Genomic DNA, 21,902 nt, shown 5'->3' with positions numbered 1-21,902 from the left:
TATACTTGTTATATATATTGTCCTAAAATTCTAATAATCAAATTTTGTTTTCAAACATAGTGAAGTCTCAACTTTCTTTTTAGTTTCTAATTAAGGGTTTGAACTGTTAATTGTTGAAACAAATACGGAGTAGTTAATAATAATGCTTGTACATACTAACAAGTTTAAAACATAGTGGCCTTGTTAGCTAACTATGTTAGCTTCTCAGTTAATTTTGACTTGTTTGACTATTATTAGTTGTTTGACTTGGTTAAACAACCAATATGAGTGCTTGTTTAATCAGTTTTTTGTAACAGCATTGATCCAAAATGTCAAAATTTAAAAAGTTGTTCAAAACAATTTACTTATTTTTTAATTATTATATCTAATGGATTAAATTGGCTCGGGTAACCCGTATTAAATAACCCAATTAATTAAAGGAATGAATGAATACGGTAAATGAGAAGTGATAAGGACAAGAAATGTATGTCACAGTGATTGATATTGTATTAATGTTTGTGTAATACTATTATAAGAGAATAAATGATGTCTTAACAAGATAATTACATGGGTATTTATACTAATTGCTTTCTAATCGTTCCCCCAAAAGAGAGAGTTAGTTGTAACAATTAGGACCACTCCCGACCTCGGACCCTTGCCTAGTACCAGTGGTCGAGGCGGTGGGGGCCTACCCGGGAGCCTTGGGTGCAATTGAACCCATCTTGTTTTGCTCTATTGGGTTGGTTTGTTTTGGGTTTCAACTGAGTTTATCTTGTTCCGCTCTAACGGGTTAGTTTGCTCCGGGTCCATCTCTAAAATATTAATCACCAAGCCCCTACTCCCCAATAATTTTACCAAAAGTCATTTTTATTATCATCAAATATTTTATTCTTATTCCAATTTTTATTCATGTTCAAACCAAATGCCCCCTTAATTAGACTAGCTTAGTTTAGTTCAAAGCATAACTAAATAGATGGATGACCAACTTACCGATTTGACACCACTTAAAGAAAGAGAAATAATTGAGTGAGATAGGAATTTAGAAAATATCTTCTGAGTAAAAAATCTAGAAAAATGTTTTTATCAAAATAAATCATTTTTCATTGATTTTATTTTTTGCTAATAGTCAAATAATGAAAAATTCCAAAAATAAATTTTAAAAATCATTTTAAAAATTTTTGAGCGAACTCTAAATATGGGTGGACAATTCGGTTCGGTTTTTCATAACTAAATCGAACTAGTAATATATCAAAAAATCAAACGGTTCAAGATTCTTGTAAATCAAATGGTTCGGTTAAAAATTGATTTGAACTGAACGGTTTGGTAAAAATCGAACCGAACCAAGAGTATCGTTTGATTTTTTTTTTTAATAATAAATATAACAACAACAATAATAAAAGAAGTAAATCGTTCCTTGATGCCTAGGGGTGAGCGTCGGACGGGTTCGGACATATTGGGGTGACGGAAAATCACCCCGTTCGGATTTTGATTTTTGCTTCAGGACATCCTGTCTGTTCAATTTTGGACAATTATTCGTCAGATAATTGTCCGAATTAGTTCGACGAATATCCAATTTATCCGTCGGATTAGTTCGGTTTTCCAAAAAAAAATAAAAAACATTGGAAATTAAAAATTGTACTTCAAAATAAACAATTTTTTACATGTTTCACAGTTTCGTTGAAACACTGAAAGTTGAAACATCAAAACTTGAACACTTAACGACTTAAGAGTTAAGTTTAAGTAAACTTACAAAACATATAAACAAATGAGAAAATTACACTTTTGGTCCTATGACTATATGGGAGGTGGTAATTTTAGTTCGTGACTTTTAAAACTAACAGATTTAGTCCTTTTAGTATTCTTTTTTTTACACATTAAGTCCTTCCGGCCAAATCACAGGCCAAAAGTCACTGGAAAAATATAAATCATTTTTTTATTATTTAACTATGAGGACAAATTGGTCATTTCCAAGTCATTTCTTCTTCTTTCTCTTCCTCTTCGGCTGGCCTTCGAAAAATCCCGGTGTCGTGGGGTATTCGTGAGCTCCGAACGCCATGAACTACCAACCCAAATTAACAAATCACAGATATGATGATTGGGCCCATTAGATATGCGGGTCTCTTCCGAGAACGTGAAGCAGGCGGAGTCCATGGTGAACAACATCTTGGCCGAGTCCTCCGGCAACAAGAATCGATCCGACGCGCCGAAGACGTGTCTTGAGCTCTACGAGTACGTGGAGCGTCGTATGGAATTTGTGGGCGGTGCCCTGACGAGCGGCAAGATCAAAGACGCCCGGGTGTGGATGAGCGCCGTCCTCGTATACCACTACGACTGCTGGTCGGCTCTCAAGTATCGAGAACAGATTACAAATGAACAGATTGGTCAGAATATGTGTCATTTTTCCAGGAAATTATCGGGTATAAATTCTAACCTGCCAACGAAGTTGATGTCCATGGTTTTGAGGAAAGTCTTGGCCATTTCAACAGACGATCCGACGACCACCGGGAAGGATCCAAACTGCAACTGCATGATGGGGCCGTATTTCTGCGACAAATCATGGATGGAACGGTGAGGGAGGGTGCCGATGAGGTTCAAGTTTCCGATGATGGGCCATGGCTTAGGACCCGGGGGTAGATGAAGCTTTCTCCGGCGGAGATGTTTGGCAAGGAGGATAAGTGCAATGGTGGATAGCCATGCTACTGCATAGGTTGCAGGGCCCTCCATTGAATGAAGCTAAGATACTTTGTTTAGTGGGAGCAGATGAGATGATATGATGGTGAGCTTCTCAGACTAAATGTGACGCTTTTACCCCCCAAAAAATTAATAATGAAATGAAATTGAAATTCCGGCGAAAATCTACCGGCAAATTAGCCGGAAGGACTTAATGTGTAAAAAAAAGCATACTAAAAGGACTAAATCTGTTAGTTTTAAAAGTCACGAACTGAAATTACCACCTCCCCTATAGTCATAGGACCAAAGTGTAATTTCCGAAATATACAACTTAGAAGTTAGAACTCAAAGTTCAAAACATATAAATTCACAGATTAGGTTTTAAATTTAAAACTTTGAGTTAGAACTTCAAAGCAAAATATAAGCATGTGTTAGCATTAGCAATCACTGATTCATCATCATTCTCCAATCTCCAAGCAGCAACAATTTAGCATTCAGCATTTCAGTCAGTCAGCACTCGGCATTCAGCCATTCAGCCATTCAGCCATGATCCATTCAGCAAAAGAAAACCAGAAATCCAAAACTTCAAATACCCAATATACAACTAACATATGAATATATAATTATCTAATATTAACTATTGAGTAGTCTATTCTTCTTCCCGATAAGTGATAACATAAAAACATAATAAGTTCAAAACATTGCATAATGTCATAATTTAATGCAATGCATTGTGACATTGAATATTAGAACAATTGATTGAGTTAATGGATTATAGACTAAAGAGTATGGCACACTACTCAATGAGTATGGATCAAGTTAGAATTGGGGGCACACTACTCAATGAGTATGACATAAACACCACACTTCATAGGCAACATATCAAACCCAATTCTATATATTTAGAGAACATGGTGGAAGCATCACCATTGCACAATAACACTTATACTGGAACAATTGATTGAGTATTTGAGTTAATGGATTATAGATCAAAGAGTGCTCAGATAGCTTTTCTTCCATATCAAGTTAGGATTGGGGGCACACTACTCCATGAGTATGGCATAAACACCACACTTCATAGGTGACATACCAAACCCAATTCTATATATTCAGAGAACATGGTGGAAGCACCATCATTGCACAATAATACTTGTACTAAATAGTGAATACTTATACAGTTATACACTTATACTGATACCTACTCAGTAGTCAGAACTCAGAAGAAATCACTACTGAACAGTGAATACTTATATTGATACCTGAGTTCAATGGCAGTAACATTTAAAATGTCACCTAACCATGAGCACTTTCCACTTTTCCAGTTCCCAGCCTCATGAGGGACATTGATTTGAATCTACACATACATGATACACTGATACAGAGAGTCATAAATTTATCAAGAAATCAAATAAGTAATCAGAAATTCAGAATTAGAATTCATAAAAGCAGAATAAATATGTAAACATACAAGAATTGTAGGCAGTGAAGATCCAACTCTAGTGCTAGATGTGATGCACAACTCTGTAAAACAAATACAAAAGTGGAAGTTAAAACTTAAAATCTTCTATGTAATGGTTATTATAAACAACTAAACAGACAAGGTAAAAATGTAAAATGTTAAAGTATATACCTTTCTCAATCCTTTCAACATCATCAATGTTTTCTTCAACAGAGATAGGTTAATTGGCTAACCTTAGCCAATCTTGTGCGGCTGTGCACACACAAGTGTCTCAACAATTTTAAGAGTTAGGGAACTCCTAAAGGCATCTAGTACCCTTCCACTGGTACTGAATGCTGATTCTGAAGCAACAGTAGAGATTGGAACAGCTAGAGTATCCCTTGCCATTTTAGATAAGACAGGGAACCTATCAGATTGATGCTTCCACCATCTTAGAAGGTCAAAAGAATCATCCTCATCCACAATAACCTCAGAGAGATACACTTCCAACTCAGTTTTTTTCCTAGACAAATCTCCACTCTCCAATTTTTGCTTCTTAATCTGAGATTTCACTAATGATTGAGGTCTCCCAACAGAAACAGAATCAGATATTGTGGTTGAGGGAGAAGATTTCTCATATTGTTCAGGAACAGACTGGACAGGGAAATATGCAACATAATCTTGAAACAACTCCTTAAGGCCAACAATAACCTTATCAAACATTCATTTACCCTTGTGCTCGCCATATAACTGGTTAAACTGAATGGACATATACTCAATTTTGTCTCTGGGGTCTAATATATTTGCATAGAATATCAAAAAATTCATTTTTTCAGGCTCACCCCAATACTTATCAAATTTTTGTCCTCATATTTTTACCCATCACTTTAACACTTTCTTATGTAGTTTCCACCATATTTTTCAACAAGCAAGACATATCAAAAACCTCAGAAGGTATTAGAAGTCACATACAATGAACCAGAAATCTTAACAGTCATTTCATAAAAACATTTCAGAATCTTAACCAAAAATTCAATGGATTCCCAATCCATGAAATCAGGTATACTTCTACCCAAATCAGATTTAAATGAACTGTCATGATCTTCATAGGCTTCAAATACCTTTTGAAATAATAATGCAGTATTAAGCATCATATAGGTGGAATTCCACCTTGTAGGAACATCAAGACACATAGAATTCCTAACTTCCACCCCCAATAGATCAGCCAGATCCCTAAACTTTTGTAACCTAGCAGGTGAGCTCCTCACATACCTAACAGCATCCCTGACTTTCTTAACAGCGCTGTCACATTCTTTCAACCCATCCTGTACCACCAAGTTATGGATGTGAGCAATGCACCTCATGTGCAAATACTTACTCCTAACAATAGTACAACCCCAAGAGACCAACTTATTCTTCAAGAATCCTAGGGCAGTATCATTGTTGGAAGCATTTACTGTCACACTAAACACTGATTTTAGACCTTAGTCCAAAAGGCAACTTTCTAAAGTCTTTGCAATACTTTCCCCCTTGTGAGAATAAATGGGAACAGATGAAATGATTTTCTTCTGTAGCTTCCACTCACTATCAATGAAATGTGCAGTTATTCACATGTAGTTTATTCTCTAGACTTAGGTCCAAGTATCAGCTGTGATACTTACCCTCTGACTGCTAGTCTTAAAAAACTTCTTCAAGTTCACTTTCTCATCAGAAAATATCTTGAAAATGTTCCTACTAATAGTCCATCTTGAAGCGATTTTAAACCTAGGACAGCAGACTAAAACAAACTTTCTAAAACTATGTCCCTCAACAATCCTAAAAGGAAGTTCATCCAAAATAATCATTTCAGCTAAGGCTCTCCTCCTTATCAAGTCTTAATCAAACACCCAAGTACCCAACACCCCTTCAGTTCTTTCACTACTTTGAGTTACAGCAGAAGAAGGTGCAGGTTGGAATATAAGTAGGGACTGCCTTGTACCCGTAAAGTGAGGATTTTTAAGGCAGCTTAAAATGTGATTCCATAGAGAAGAAGTCCCATGTTTCTTGGTCTCACATGCACACACTTTTGTACAATATATACATTTTTCTTTGATGACACAACCCTCATTGTCTTTGATCTTTTCAAACTGATCTCATACTGGAGATCTGGTGGTTTCAACTGTTAGTATGACTAGTATTTTATTATTATTATTTTATATTGTATAGTCATAGTTTATGTGGTGTTAGATTAGCTGACTTAGTTTACTCTATTAGTTAGGATTAGTTAGAGTTTTATTCAACGATATACTCTGTAATCCTATCATTGTGTAATCTATCTGAGGAGACTTTTCTAATCTGGTATCAGACAGGTTATCCGATCCTCTCCAACCTCCACCGCAAATTTACCCTCTTCTCACCCCTCCTCTTCCGGCATGTCGACTTCCTCCGAGCGTACCGTCTCCGCCGCCGGCAACTCACTCGCCGGAGCTCACCATTACGTGACGATGAAGTTAATGCTCAAGAACTTTCTGTTTTGGAGGATACAACTCCTCCCCTTCCTCCGCGGCCAGGAACTCTTGGGATTCGTGGACGGTAGTCTTCCGTGCCCTCCGGAGACCATTCCCGGCGCACCACCGACCGGCGACTCCACGACGACTACGGCTGAGGCAGTGGCGGTCCCCAATCCGACGTATCACGCCTGGGTTAAACAAGATCAGACGATTGTCTCTCTTCTGATCTCGTCCATGTCAGACGAAGTTCTACACCTTGCACTCGGCCGGGAGACTTCGGCTGTGATCTGGTCCTCCATCACCGGCGCCCTTGGGTCCTCCAGTCAGGCGCGCTGTCTCAATATGTTGAGCCAATTCCAAATGCTGCGTCAAGGAAATTCTACGTCGGCGGATTATCTCGGACGAGCCAGCGTGCTCGTCGAATCCCTGATCCAGGTCGGCCGGCCTCTCACACTGATGGAGCAGAACTTATACATTATTCGGGGCCTGCGACCGGAGCTCAAAGCTTTGGCAACGTCTCTGACTGCATCGAGATCTTCGGTGACTCTTACTCACCTCTCCGATTTTTTACAGGCACATGAGTTCATCCTCGTGGATGATTACCCATCGATGGACGGCGGTGTCACTGGTGAGCTGTCGTAGGCTCCCAAATTAAAACCTTACAAACGTAGTAGAGGGAGTAAGGATCGATCCCACGAGGAGTAACTAGTTTAAAATATGTGCTCAAATTAAAGGAAGGGGGGGGGGTTGGAATATATCGAGAATAAAGATAAATTAAAAGAGAATTTAAATAAACAAGTAATTTAACTGAACGAATAAAGCAATGAAAATAATATATCGAAAACACTTATAATAAGAAACCTTGGTTAGTAAAGATCCGCCATCGGAATTTAACACTGATCATTGATTAATAAAGTAATTAATATGCAATTGAATATTTGTCGTGAAATTATTTCATTTCCGTTTTCCCTTAGTTGTAGTTAACTAAAGCACACGCGGTTTAATTACCCCTAACTACTAAATAACCTAAGACAAGCGCTATAGATTTAATTTAATAGCAGCAATAGGAACTAGGAAAACTGACAAACTAAATAACACAAGCACAAGCGGTTGCATTTAATTTAGGAAAATATTCTTCCCGAGTCCAATTATCACTAAGCCGTCAATAATTAACCCAGTTGCTACTGAATATTAGAATAATTTGTAGCACAAAATTATCTAATATAGCAAATAATTATATCAAGTAAATAACTAGTAGGCCTCCCTAGCAATTAAATGATATAACTATTCAAATAACTTAGAAGAATATTTAATACGCAAATACATAAAAATTATATAATAAAAATAGATAAATAATCTTACAGCATAATCAATTCCGGGGCTTCAATTCACTAAACCAAGCTAGAAGAAAATTAGCTGCGTAGAGCCATTGATACGAGAAGAATATATGTATATATTGTGAGAAAAAGACAAGATCCCTGTCCTTACAAAGCAATAAGCTATTTATACTAATCATTGAGAGATTAATACGGATGTGTTTGTGGCCGTGCTACGTGGGTGATGCCGCATAATTTGGCGAGTGGAAGATGGAATTGACATGCTGCTTGGTGCTGCGCCATTTACGCATGAAAGAAAGAAAGAAACAACAACATATAATGTTAGTTTTGCTTTGGACGTACGTCCCTTTGTTAATAAAATAATTGGACCCTAATTAACATTAACATATTTAACTAAATAGCATTATAAAACATTTATTTAATTAATTAATTATTAAACTCTAAAAAGAAATAATTAATATATAATAGTAAATAATTAATAAAAATATTATAAAGATGTACCTAAAATATGGGTGTAAAATATGTCTATCAGTCACGCATACGACCATGTATGCCGGGCCTGGCCGTGGGGCGCATGCTGGTGGCAGACAGTCGCAACCTCCGCAGCAGCAGTGAGGTGGTCGAACTGGTCGTGGTGGCCAACACCGGGGAGGCCGCGGTGGTCGAGGCGCGCCGAGATGCCAGATATGCAGATCGCATGTGCATTCGTCTGTTTATTGCTACAAAAGGTACACGACGCAACGCAGCAACCTCTGGAAACAATTGCGGTTTCCGGCAAGATTCTGGCAACTCCGATGTCTATTCCGGCAGACGGGTTGTATCCGGACACCGGAGCCACCGCGCATGCAACCCCGGACGTGAACATGCTAGGCCAATCAGACACTGGAGATCTGGTGGTTTCAACCTCTTTCATTTTCTTTGGAACAGGTGAAGGCAAAGGCTCAGCAGACTGAGGAGTAACAGTCTCTACAGCTGGTGCTTCCACCTCAAGTTGGATTCCAGATAGACCGCTAACACTTTCCATCTAAAAAGGGGAAAGTATCAGTGAGACAGTGAATGGAAAATCACTTGTCAGAAAATCATCAACAATTATGGATACAGGCATCAATTACTTAAAGTCTTAAACAGGCAGAATTCAGTTACTTGGACATTTCATCATGTATGCAGAATTGCACATAAATAATTTAAGGGTTACATATCCATAAACTTAATTACTTAATACTTACAATTTCACACTTACAATTTACAAAGAAATTCATAATCAGACATTCAAGCTATGTAGATGTATGCTACTTTATAGTGCTCATCATTTATATGGATTTCACACACATGGGCTAGGGCTTCCACCAGAATACCAAATTAAGGGCTCAACAGATTCACACTTTATAATGCTTAACATTTATATGGATTTCAGTATTTCACACACAGCGGCTAGGGCTTCCACCAAATGACAAAATCATAGAATCCAACTAAGTATCAGAAATTCACACTCAAATGACTAGTGACATGCAATCTGGAACTTCTCAACAGATTGACAAGTATCACAATCTACATAATCATAGCAAATTAGGAACCCTAATTAAAGTATCAAAAATTTACACTCAAAGGACTAGTGACATGCAATCTGAAACTTCTCAACAGATTGACAAGTATCACAGTCCACATAATCATAGCAAATTAGGAACCCTGATGAATAAGACAATAATCTCTAACAAAAATGTAAATAGGGTTTAGCAATTACTTCGTTTCTAAAAAATAATCCCTCGAGAACAAAGCGCTTCGTTTCTCAACAGCCATAGAGAATCAGAGACAACTAGGGCTTCCACAGTTCCACTGGTGACCGGACTAGGGCTTCCACCTAGGGCTGGGCACATTGAGGTTTCGGTTCGTTTTTTTTTTTTTCGGTTTCAATTTCGATTTTGATTTTTCGGTTTTAAAAAAATTAAACCATTCGGTTTAAAAATAGAGTTCGGTTCGGTTTCAGTTTCGGTTTGAAAAGTTCGGTTTTGGTGGAAGTCCACTATTTAAACGTTTCCTTTTTTGTCTGACCGATTGTTCAGTTGGCTCACTTGGAGTGCCACTTGAAGTGTTTTGTTGATGACAAGATGAAGAATCATCCATCTATAGTTAATATTTGAAAAATAAGAATTATTAAAATACCAAATGGTGGGACTTACGACTTAGAGTTGAGATATGAGGATTTGAGGAATTGAAATTATTAATTATTATAATATTTATATATAATACTAGCATTTTGTACGTGTGATGCGCGAAAATTTATGCCCAACATCAAAATATTGATAAATGCAAATAATTACAAATTATAGTTTAAATTATATTTCGCAATTCCTTAAAGTAGTAAATTTTAATTATCGTATTTGAAAACTATAGAGATAAACAAAATTTATATTTTGTTTATTAATAATGTAAACAATTTTGATATAATTTATACTTTGTTTTTACAATAAATAAATAAAATATCTATAATACTAATCTAGTAACCGGTCACATATATTGGTGTGTGTGCATGCCTCTATATATATATATATATATATATATATATATATATATATATATATAGTTATATACACACACATATATGATTTACTATTCATAGCTTATTAATTAAAATATAATCAACATCTAAAGTAATTATATAATGATTTTAATAAAATGATAATTAAAGAATAGGAAAAAAGATATCATAGACAATTAGATATAGGTGTATGATATTAATGATAGAGTTATGAAAGTTTTAGAATTAAATAGTAATGGTGTTATAACGGTATAAGGGTATTTTAGTCTAACAAGAATGTACGTAGTAGGGACAATTTTGTCCATTATAATTGAAGTGTACAACATTTAATAAAAAATGTATACCTTTATATACAATTCTAATAAGAGCCAATAATGTTAGGCCCTTAACTGGAACAAAAAAATGTCGGTAGGATTGTTTCTTAAAATTAATGGTTCATATTATTTTAATTTTAGTATATTTTAATGATTTTCCTTATTTACCCTCTATTATATTATTTTCTTCTCTTAAATAATCTAAATTCCATTAGTATAAACTTTAGTAACGGAATATTTCATTAACTATTTATTATTTTTAACCTATTCATTAATTTCTATAAGAAAGATCTTAGGTTCGAACCTCATCCCAATTAAAGTTGGCATAATTGTTAAACATATACTACGAATATGTTAAAATATATTAAAAATATATAATATAAAATTTAACATAAACTTTGTTCAAATAATTAGTCCGGCTAAATACATAACATTCAAAGTTAAGCATCAAAGATTATAAATCAAAAACTTTAAAATTCATTTGATTTTTATGCATTTAAAAAAAAAAAACAAATTTAGGTTAAGTTTTTTTTTTTTTTCCGTTTAATTAATCTTCTTTTGATTATTTAGATCAGAACAAAACTTAATATTTCAATTATACTTTTGCATTATTGGCATGATTTTGGTTGTTATGGTATTAATATTTTTTGTATGTATTTTTATAATGGTACAATTATACATTACTTTACAAATATTATACTATTATTTTTTTTATCGGACAAAATGGTTCTTACATCATTGTTAGGCCTGCGCGGCCTAACTACAAAGTTTTTTTAATCATAAATACAATTACACCTGAACTCTAAAACGGTACGATCATTTTCTAACAAATTGACAATGTTGACATCCCACTGGCTCTAATTTACACATCAGAATTTTATCAAAAATAGCACTTTTTCCGGCTGAGTTATATACTTATAGTAAATTTTCCCCTTGAATTATTCAAGTGACTATTTTCCCCCCTGAAATGTTAAATGGACATATTTACCCTTAAAATAAATATTTTATTTATTTTTCTTCTCCAACAAATTATGACCACGATTTGGTTCGGTTCATGTTTCAAACTAAAAAAAATAAAATTACATTTATTGTTGAATTTAGAGTACTATTCTTAAAATAAAAAATAAAATTTTAAAATAGAGACGGTTCAAAATCGCGAATCGGATCCAAAACCGTCGGTTCACGGTTCAGGATCCAGTTTTTTCGATTTATAATTTTAATAAACTAAAATCCAAATATTTGGTTGTGAATTTGAATCATAACTGGAAATTTTCAATTCGATTGCTATAGTGTCTGGTTCAGTTCGTACCGAACAGTGGTCACCCCTACATATAAACAATAATTTGTTGGAGAAGAAAAATAAATAAAATGTTTACTTTAAGGGTAGAAATGTCAATTTAATATATCGGGGGGGGGGGGGGGGGGGGGGGGGGAACCGCCTTTTTTAGAACAATTGAGGGGGCTAATGTGCTTACATGAATAATTCAGGGGGGAAAAAGTGTCATTTTCCCTTTTATCAATGCATGAAAACTTCTAAAGAAATTTGTAAGTTAACTTTTACTATATCATTATAACAATATCTATTGTAACTATATATTTTGAATTATTTATTATCATCCTCTATTGACAGAAATTGTAGCAATTGTCATTGACAAACTCTCTAAACAATTTGTCTCAACAACGAATGTAAATTAAAAAAAATAAAAATCAATGATTCATTATTGTTGATGAAAAGTATGTGCACCACTTTTTTTTTTTGAAAAATCAATCTGTGGATTGTATTAATTGATGAAAGCTATAATAGTGTCAGGAGGGATAGAATCCCAATACATAGAATGTTCCTGAGTAAAAGCTAACGAAGCTAAAGCATGAGCATGTAAATTAATCTGTCTAGGCACATAGCTTAACGAAATAAAATTAAATAGAGACATCATTGTCTTGCACTGGTCAATTATCAACCCAGCATACGAGTGAATGGGTGTAATCTGGTGATTATGGTGGATCGCAGAACCATACAATCCGTGAGCAGATTGGCCGAATTAATACTCCTTTCAACTAACCAGGACAGTGCCTCTTTAAAAGCCATAGCCTCTGCCATGAGTGGTGAAAAACAAACGGGTGATCTTCCATTCCTAGCTGCCACAAACGAGCCACCGGACTCTAATAACACAATTCCATACGTAGCCTCCCCGGTTTCCTGCCGATACCCCGCATCTATATAGCATCGCATGTGATTGTTGGACAACACTGGTTCGGCCTATGGTTGTACACCTTCTCGCGTGGAACGACCGTGTACCGCACCATAGGCTTTCAGCAATGTTGCCGCCCCCTTCGCAACAGCCCGCGGCCGTGACATGGCCCCTTCCCACACAGCTGCATTGCGGCTCCTCCAAATATTGTAAAGAACTCCCACCAAAAGCTGTGTTTGTTCCTCGGTTAGAATCGTCATAGCCCCAGTTAACCATGCCGCAAACGAATCTGTAATAATATTCGTGATAGGTAATTGTGTTATATTCCAAACTAATGCAGAATATTCACAATAAACTAATGCATGCAACACATCTTCATTATTAAATCTGCACATAGGACATGTCGGGTCAATCTCCACCCTCTTATTAATTAGATTCGTGGTAGTGGGTAAAATATCACATACTGCTCTCCATATAAAAGTCTTCCATTTTGGTGGTACTTTCAATTTCCACATCTTAACCCATTTATCAAAATCACCTGGGTTATTCTCATAATCACCAACAATACGCCTGTAGGCATTTGGTAGGGAATATCCCGATCGCTATATCTTTACCCCGGCCGGTGTGCCTTTGTTTTTGAATTCTTGTCTTTGCAGGTAACAGGTCGAGCTTCTTGTGAAGAACCCGGTCGGTTCCCGACCTGGAGTTGTCCGAGCGGCAGTGTCGACCCCCGAGCGGTAGCCCTTTGGCGAGAGAGCTGACGAGGGACACGTGGCGGCTCCACGCGTTGATAGGCAGGGCACCCGGGACAACGGCACGTGGTTGCTACGTGGGAGGCATGCCGAACGGCTGGATTTGTGTCTCCGGCTCCACGGCTATAAATACCCACGATAGCTACAATGTGGGGGACTTTTGGACGATCAATAGGTTGTTGTTAGAGAATCCCGACCGCAGTTAGTCGGCACTCAGAGCAACCAAGTAGATTGTACTTAGGGCCTTCACAGTGATCAATAAGAGTTATTTACTTGCTTTAATTGGTCTCGTGTTTATTTAATTACCGCTTACGTGGCAATTAACACTATCATTTTGGCGCCGTCTGTGGGGACCCGTGCAAGAAAGTCATCGTCTTGACAAGCACCCGATTTTTCATCAACCATGTATCCGTGGGCACAAAACCTCTTCGCCGACGACCAGACGGATGCAGCGAGCTCATCCGACCACCAGGCGACTCAGCAACAAGGTCAGACGATGGACCTCAACCTCAATCTCTCACCACCCCATCCATCCAATACATACCCGGCCGCCCAACAGCCGGTGAATTACATCCAACCGGGATACCCAACATCCGGTCAGCAATATCAGCAGCAGCCGATGATATATCCCGGCCAGTATCCATACTCGGCCCCACCTCAACCGTACGGGTATTGACCAGGCCAACCGATGTATTACACACCCCCGGTTGGCTATCCACCTTACACGCCTGCGTACACGACTCCAGCCGCCGCCCCTCCAGTTTACCCGGCCGAACAAGCAGAGCCGCAGCATCAGCCCGCTTCCCGGGCTCGACGCTCGGCTCGTTCGCGGTTGGGGTCGGGGGGTGCTGATGCGATGGAGGCACCACGGCAGGCCTAGCAAGCACCGGAGGCTCCAGTCCAAGCGGAGGACCCCGAAGAAGCTGCCCGGACGGTAGCTTTTGACCGTCTTCGACCGGCGATGCGACAACGTTTGGGGCCCCAAGACCCTAACCGACAGCCGGAAGATGTACAGATGCAGGAAGCCAGGCAGGAGGCTTCATCCGGGCATGGTGGGTCGAGATCTCACCGTCGACGATGCGCTCGGGATGCAGCCCAAGCGGCCGAGCTCAACGAGACCCGAGGATTGCTCTATAACCTCCAGGCGGAGTTTGCGCAATTCAGGAACGCGCACCCTACAATACCCCCGGTCGACCAATCGTCCTTGCTCAGGACACCTTTCACTGCCGAGGTAATGGCTCAGCCCTACCCGCTTGATTTGAAGGTCTCCGGGGAGAAAAGTTACGATGGCCGTACGGACCCTGAGGTCCATGTCAATGATTTCTATGGCAACATGATGTTGAATGGCGTATCAGATGCCGTGATGTGTAGGGCTTTCTACTCCACGCTCACCGGTCGGGCGACGGAGTGGTTCCGAACTTTGCAGCCAGACTCAATTGCTGACTTTAACGCCCTGGCAATCAAGTTCGTGAGGAAATTCATCACCTCCAAGGTGGTGAGGAAGTCCTACATGTACTTGGAGAAGGCCAAGCAGCTTGAAGGGGAAAGCTTGGCCGATTTCCTCGTCAAATGGAAAGCAGCGGTCGGGGAGGTCGAGCCCATGGATGACACGACCGCCACCCACATGCTCCACATTTCCCACCGGGCGGGTTATTTGTACCAAGACTTCATTCTACACCCCCCGGCCACGTATGAGGAGGCCCTTCGAAGGGTCACAGATTATGCCAACGCTGGCGAGGCGAACGCCGTAAAGCGCTCACAGGAGGTCGGGTCTTCGTCCCGTAAACCGGCCGGCCGGGCGGAACACCGATCGGGTGATGATCATCCCCGACCCCGCACCAGGCCTGGTGAGTTTACGGCCTTGAACCGGTCCGCAGTGGAGGCCATGCAGTACGCTCAGTCCTGCAATCTCATCAAACTCCCCCATCCCGATCGAGACGGCCTTGACAAGAATAAGCACTGTGCTTACCACCGATGTGCCGGGCATGACACTGAAGAGTGTACCCACTTTCGCCAACTGTTGGAGGATTTTCTCAATCTTGGGAAGTTGGACAAGTGTGTGGGGAAGAGAGAAGACACAAAGAAGAGTACCGATCGGAGAGACCACCGGCGCTCTCACCACAGTTCCGATCGTTCTGATCGTGAGGGGCGCTCCGATCGGCCAGGTCAGGACCGAAGAGACGATCGAAGGGACGATCGTCGTGATGACCGACGGGATCCTAACCCTCCATCTAGCAGCCGACCAGCAGGAAAGCCGACCATCCACGTTATTTTTGGTGGATTGGACGATGCTTCCCGGTCGAGGGGCAATTGCCCGGTCGCCATTGTAGATTCCCGGGACACTGGGAAGAGGCAGAAGATGGAGCCCATAACCTTCACCCTCGGCAGTGGTGACCACGGTATGGAGGCACTCGTGGTCACGATTGATGTCAAAGGGACAGACGTCCAGAGGGTTATGGTGGACACTGGCAGCAGTGTAAACGTCCTTTATTTGGACGTATTTGAAAAGCTTGGACTTGACAGGAAGGAGCTGACTCTGGTCGGTGTACCACTGTCGGGATTTACCGGGGCGCTCATTTACCCCGAAGGGAAAATAATGTTCCCGGTCGAGATCGGCACATCTCCAAAGTCGATCAAGACGGAGTTGGAATTCGTTGTGGTCAACCTCCATTGTGTCCACAACATTATTTTGGGCCGACCCGCAATCATGAAGATTGGTGGGATAATTTCAATGCCTCACCTGTGGATGAAATTTCCCACCCCCAATGGGGTCGGTGTGGTCCGCGGCGACGTCCAATCCGCCCGGAAGTGTTACACTCGAGCGGTTAACAGGCGTGACTCCGGTCCGTCTTCCCGGGTGAACACCATTGCCAAGGAGGAGGCAAAAGATCGGAAGGAACAACCTGAGCCTTCCGAGGAAATAGAGGAAGTTCCCCTGTCCGAGGACCGACCAGACAGGAAGATTAAAATCGGCCGGGCCCTCACCCCCGAGCTCCGAGCAGAAATCCTGGCCATACTCCGGGAGTATGCTGACATCTTTGCGTAAGACATGCCCGGGATCGACCGATCAGTAATCTGTCACAAGTTGGCTGTCGATCTCGCAGCGAAGCCGGTCGTGCAGAAGACCCGGCATCTTTCGTCCGATCGCCGTGAATTTGTCAGGGAAGAGGTCAAAAAGATGGCGGCGATCGAGCACTTCCGACCGGTAATCTATCCCGAGTGGGTCGCAAATATTGTCCTTGTTCCGAAGCCCCCAGCTTGGAGGATGTGCATTGACTTCACCGACCTCAACAAGGCCTGTCCGCTCGACCCGTATCCTCTACCGAGTATCCATCAGATGGTCGACGAGACGGCCGGGGCCGAGTTGATGAGCTTCATGGATGCATTTAAAGGGTATCATCAAATAATGATGCACCATGAAGATGAGAGCAAAACAGCCTTCGTGACCTCGGACGGGCTGTATTGCTACCGAGTGATGCCGTTCGGCCTTCGTAACGCGGGAGCGACCTATCAGAGGATGGTCAATATGCTCTTCGCTGATCTGCTAGGCCGAACGATGGAAGCCTACATTGATGACATGCTGGTCAAGAGTCGGGACCGATCCGACCACACTCGGGACCTTCGGGAGTGCTTCCAGATCATGAGGAAGTACCAGTTGCGGCTGAACCCGACCAAGTGCACATTTGCGGTTCAGACCGGGAAATTCCTCGGCTACATGATGACCAAGAGAGGAATCGAGCCCAACCCGGCCAAAGTGAAAGCGATTCTGGACATGCAACCACCTTCTACCGTTCGAGAAGTCCAGCAATTGACCGGTCGGTTGGCAGCTCTCAGCCGTTTCCTCTCTAAGTTAGCTGAGCGCGCTTTACCTTTCTTCAAGGTATTGCGTAAAGTCAACGGGTTCGTCTGGGACGAAGAATGCCGAGCGGCTTTTGATGAGCTAAAGGAGTATCTCATGTCACCAATTGTGCTCTCAAAGCCCGAGCTCGGAGAAGAGCTAGACGTGTACCTCGCCGTCTCCGATCGTGCAGTAAGCGCAGTATTGTGCCGAACCGATCCGGAAGGGGTCCAACGACCGGTGTACTATGTAAGCCACGCGCTGCATGGTCCCGAGCTCCGGTACTCCCGGCTGGAGAAAGTCGTCTACGCTTTGTATATCGCTGCGAAGAAGCTGGCTCCCTATTTCCAAGGTCGAGCAATTCGCGTTTTAACCAATCAGCCGATCGGGCCGGTCCTCCGAACTGCTTCATCATCCGATCGCCTAGTCAAGTGGGCGTTAATGTTTACCCAGTACGCGATCGAATACCGACCAAGACCAGCCATCAAAGGTCAAGCCTGGCAGATTTCTTGGTCGAATGCACCGCCCGGGATACCCGACCTCCCGAGGTTGCGGATCCCGAGGCTGAGTGGTGGTCGCTAGCTACTGACGGGTCAAGTAGCAAGAAAGGAGCAGGAGGAGGAGTGGTGGTCACGAGCCCGGAGGGATTCAAAGTCTATTTCGCCCTCATGTATCAGTTCCATCCGACCAATAATGAAGCCGAGTACGAAGCCTTTGTCAATGGCTTACAGTGTGCTCGGGATTTGGGGGCTGAATACATTCGAGCTCAAACAGACTCCGCGCTCGTGGTCGGATAGGTTCTCGGGGATTACGAAGTGAACGGAGAACGTCTACAACTATACCGAGACCTGGCCATGGAGAAGCTTACCCAGTTCCGGGGGTATACCGTCCGGCACATACCCCGATTGGATAATGCCGATGCGGACATCTTGTCTAAGTTGGCCCAAGACGCCCCGGAACACATGTCGAAGATAGCTCGGATTCTGGTGATCCCGAGACACAGCATCCATCGCTTGCCGGTCAATCCAATCCAACCGGCAGAAGACAATTGGATCACCGATCTGAAGGATTTCCTCGAGCACGGACGACTCCCAGACGACCCCCAGCGTGCTCGGAAAGCCAAGCTTAGAGCCCCGAGGTTCCAAGTCTTGGACGGTCGTCTTTATAGGCGGTCGTATGGAGGCCCTCTTATGCGTTGCTTGACCGCATTTGAGGCCGATTTGGTCATGAAGGAATTGCACTCGGGCATTTGCTCGTCACATCAAGGAGGCCGATCGTTAGCTCGTCGTATTATGCTAATCGGGTATTATTGGCCGTCCCTCCAGTTAGACTGTGAAAAGCTAGCTCGAGAATGCGAGACGTGCCAATTGTTTGCCCGGATGCCTGGACGACCGGCAACCTTCTATCAACCGATCACGACTGCGATTCCCTTCACTAGGTGGGGGGTGGATATCTTGGGACCTTTCCCTCAGCTCTCCGTTCGGGGAAAGTTTGTAATTGTCGCCATTGATTACTTCTCCAAGTGGATAGAAGCCGAGCCGTTAGCCACGATCACTTCTCAGCAATGTGCTCGGTTCCTTTGGCGTAATGTGATTTCCCGCTTCGGTGTGCATATGCATCTCATCAGCGACAACGGCCGCCAATTCGTAAGCCAGTATTTCCAAAACTTCTTGGCCACGATTGGGACGACCCATGTCTGGTCGTCGGTGGCTTACTCGCAGGGAAATTGACAAGTGGAAAATGCTAACCGGACGATTTTGGAAGGTCTAAAAAAGAAGCTACACTCGGCTGGTCGTAGTTGGGCCGATGAGTTGCCATATGTACTGTGGACTTATCGGACGACCCCGAGGGAAGCTACTTTGGAGACCCCTTTCGCCCTGGTTTACGGAGCAGAAGCCCGACTCCCGATCGAGGCTTGGATCCCGACCGACCGAGAGCGAACTTACAATGCGGAGGAGAACGAACACGCGATGGTCGTGGATCTCGATGGGGTTGAGGAGAAAAGAGAGCTAGCCGCTCGGTGTATGGCCGAGTATCAGAAGAGAGTCAAGAGTTCAAAGGATATTCGGGTCAACCCTCGTTATTTTCAGGTGGGAGATTATGTTCTACGACGAAGGGAGGCCAGTCAACCTTTGGAAGGCGGGAAGCTAGCTCAGAATTGGGAAGGGCCATATATCATCAGTGGTGTCATACGGCCAGGAACATACCGACTGGAGACGACAACCGGTCGAGTAATCGAGGGGACTTGGAATTCCGAGCACCTCGTGATGTTTAGGCATTAGCCTATTTTTTGTAATCTTTAGACGAAGTGGGGGCTCGACCTGTGAGTTAGTCCCGGTCGTCATGTATATTTGAATTTATTGTTGTAAATGTTTGTTTAACCGCCTGCGAGCGGGAAGGTTTAATGTATATACGATCGGTGATTGCTTGACCGTTTGCATAGGCGGCCCGGTCGGTTATTTTCTTTACCTTCATTGCATGCAGGACATCTCGTCACCAAGTTACATCGACCGGGCGAGTCAATCGACCGGTCAAATGCGCTCCTCTTCAGCGGACAATTGGGTCGCGCCACCGATCGGGAAAGCCAAAGCTCCCAGCATAATTCCCCGATCCGTCCAACTTCTTTCCACTATCGCACCCACTCGTGCCTCGAGGGTACAATAGTGTGGGGGCTGGGATGATGAAGTGTTGTAGGCCAGTCGCTCGGGAAAACCCCGACCGTGGAGGCTTACCCAGTCTCAAAATTTCGACAAGGCCAAGAGATCGGGTAAACCTGATTGGGCAGGCCAGTTTGACGTCGAAACTTCGGATGCACGACCGGGCCATAAGGCCACAAGGTCGGGTGTCGAATAAGTCGAATAACGCATGACCGGGCCAAAAGGCTATGAGGTCGAGCGTTAAGGGTTCAGTGCATGTTTGAATGAAGATAAGCACGAATAAAAGAAACGGACGACACAAGTTTGACAAAAAATGAATTTCAGTAATTAAAGAAAGTGCCCGGTACAAACTCGGGACCGGGCTCCCGATCAGCGTCTACAAAAAAAAAAAAAAAAAAAAAAAAAGAGAGAGAAGTAAACCTACTTCTACTTCTTCGCTCCTTTGGCCTCCCCTTTCTTAAAAGCCTTCGCCTCGCTCGGGGCCGTCGCCGCAGGCCCGCTCGGGTCGGCCGCCTTGTCCTTTGGGGCGAACGGAGAGGGATCGGGGTCGGCAAGGTCGGGAGGGAGGGCAGACAAAACCAACTGGAGGTCGTCTCCTTCAAGGGCCTGCTCCATCCGTTTCTGGGCCCTCTCGAGCATTTTCCTTTGCCCGGCTTTGAAGGCCCACCGACCGAATGATAGGATCAGGTCCTCCCCGATCTTCGTCCTCCGGGCCGCCGTAAGGAACGCCGAGCCCGTGTCGTTGTCCTTAAACACAGACTGGGCCAGCTCGTTCGGGTTCTCCAATCGGGCCTTCAGCTTCGCGGCCTCCCCGATCGCCCGTTGCGCGACCTTCTCAGCCAGGACCCAATCTTCCTCGCTCTTCTTAAGGTCCTTCTGGACCTTCTCCAGCTCGGCCTGGATGTCCTTGACCTCTTGAAGGCGTCGGGCAGCGGCCTTCTTATGCCGATCGGCCTCGTCAGCCAGCATGGGTCGACCCTGAAGGAGCTGGGCCGCTCGGGAGATCTGCAACACAGAAAACGCTCAAAGTTAACCCGGTCAGAGACACTTGCATAAAAAATCAAGTGGAGAACGCTTACCTCGGCCAAGTCGTGGCCGATCCTCTCGGCCACCTGAGTCGGGGTCATCTTCCCCATATCCTCCCTGACTGGCCCGGCGTTGCCGATACGGGCCAATATGGACGACTCGTCCTTGTTCCGCCCGGCCGAGGGGCTCGGGCTGCGTTGCTCCCTGCGGCGCTTAATGCCGCCGACCTCGGTCACGCCCTTCTCCACCTTCTCTTTTTCCCGGGCGACCTCCACCCGGGTGACCAAGACGTCCGATGGCTCGACCACAAAGCCCTCGGCTTTTGTGATGGTCGAGGTCCCGATGGGTCGGGCCAGGGGAACCTCCTTATGCCCGGTTGGTTTGGCCTTTGGCTTCTTTTTGCCAAGCGAGATCTTGGCGGGCGGGGGAAGAGCGTCATCATCTCCAAATTCTGCCATTTCTGCAAAATAAAAAGAAACAAGGCAATTAGTTCGGGAAAAGTAGAGTCGTTCGGGGTGTTAGGGTCGGGAAACGTGGTTAGCATTAAACCTTTACCCTTCCGCTTGCCCCGAGCGGGCATCCTTGCAATTGTCACGCCCCGAGGCTCGGGCTTGTACTTCTCGGGCACGTCGTATACGGGCTCGGGCAGGTCGGCCGCTTCAAGGGACTCGGGCGTC

At 43.1% G+C, this 21,902-nt stretch overlaps 1 long non-coding RNA gene across 1 annotated transcript; it reads left to right on the top strand.

Moving 5' to 3' along the window:
* The first annotated feature begins 210 nt into the window (after window positions 1-210).
* LOC109154817 lies at window positions 211-21,227 on the top strand. Its single transcript, XR_002049795.1, has 3 exons — window positions 211-289; window positions 13,263-13,270; window positions 21,216-21,227. It is a non-coding gene; the product is annotated as an uncharacterized LOC109154817 (long non-coding RNA).
* The last annotated feature ends 675 nt before the right edge of the window (window positions 21,228-21,902 follow it).

The sequence above is a fragment of the Ipomoea nil genome, unplaced genomic scaffold, assembly GCF_001879475.1.
Source record: "Ipomoea nil cultivar Tokyo-kokei standard unplaced genomic scaffold, Asagao_1.1 scaffold2653, whole genome shotgun sequence".
Lineage (NCBI taxonomy): Eukaryota > Viridiplantae > Streptophyta > Magnoliopsida > Solanales > Convolvulaceae > Ipomoea > Ipomoea nil.
The sequence above is the reverse complement of the archived record's forward strand: the minus strand, read 5'-3'. Positions and strand labels throughout refer to the sequence as shown.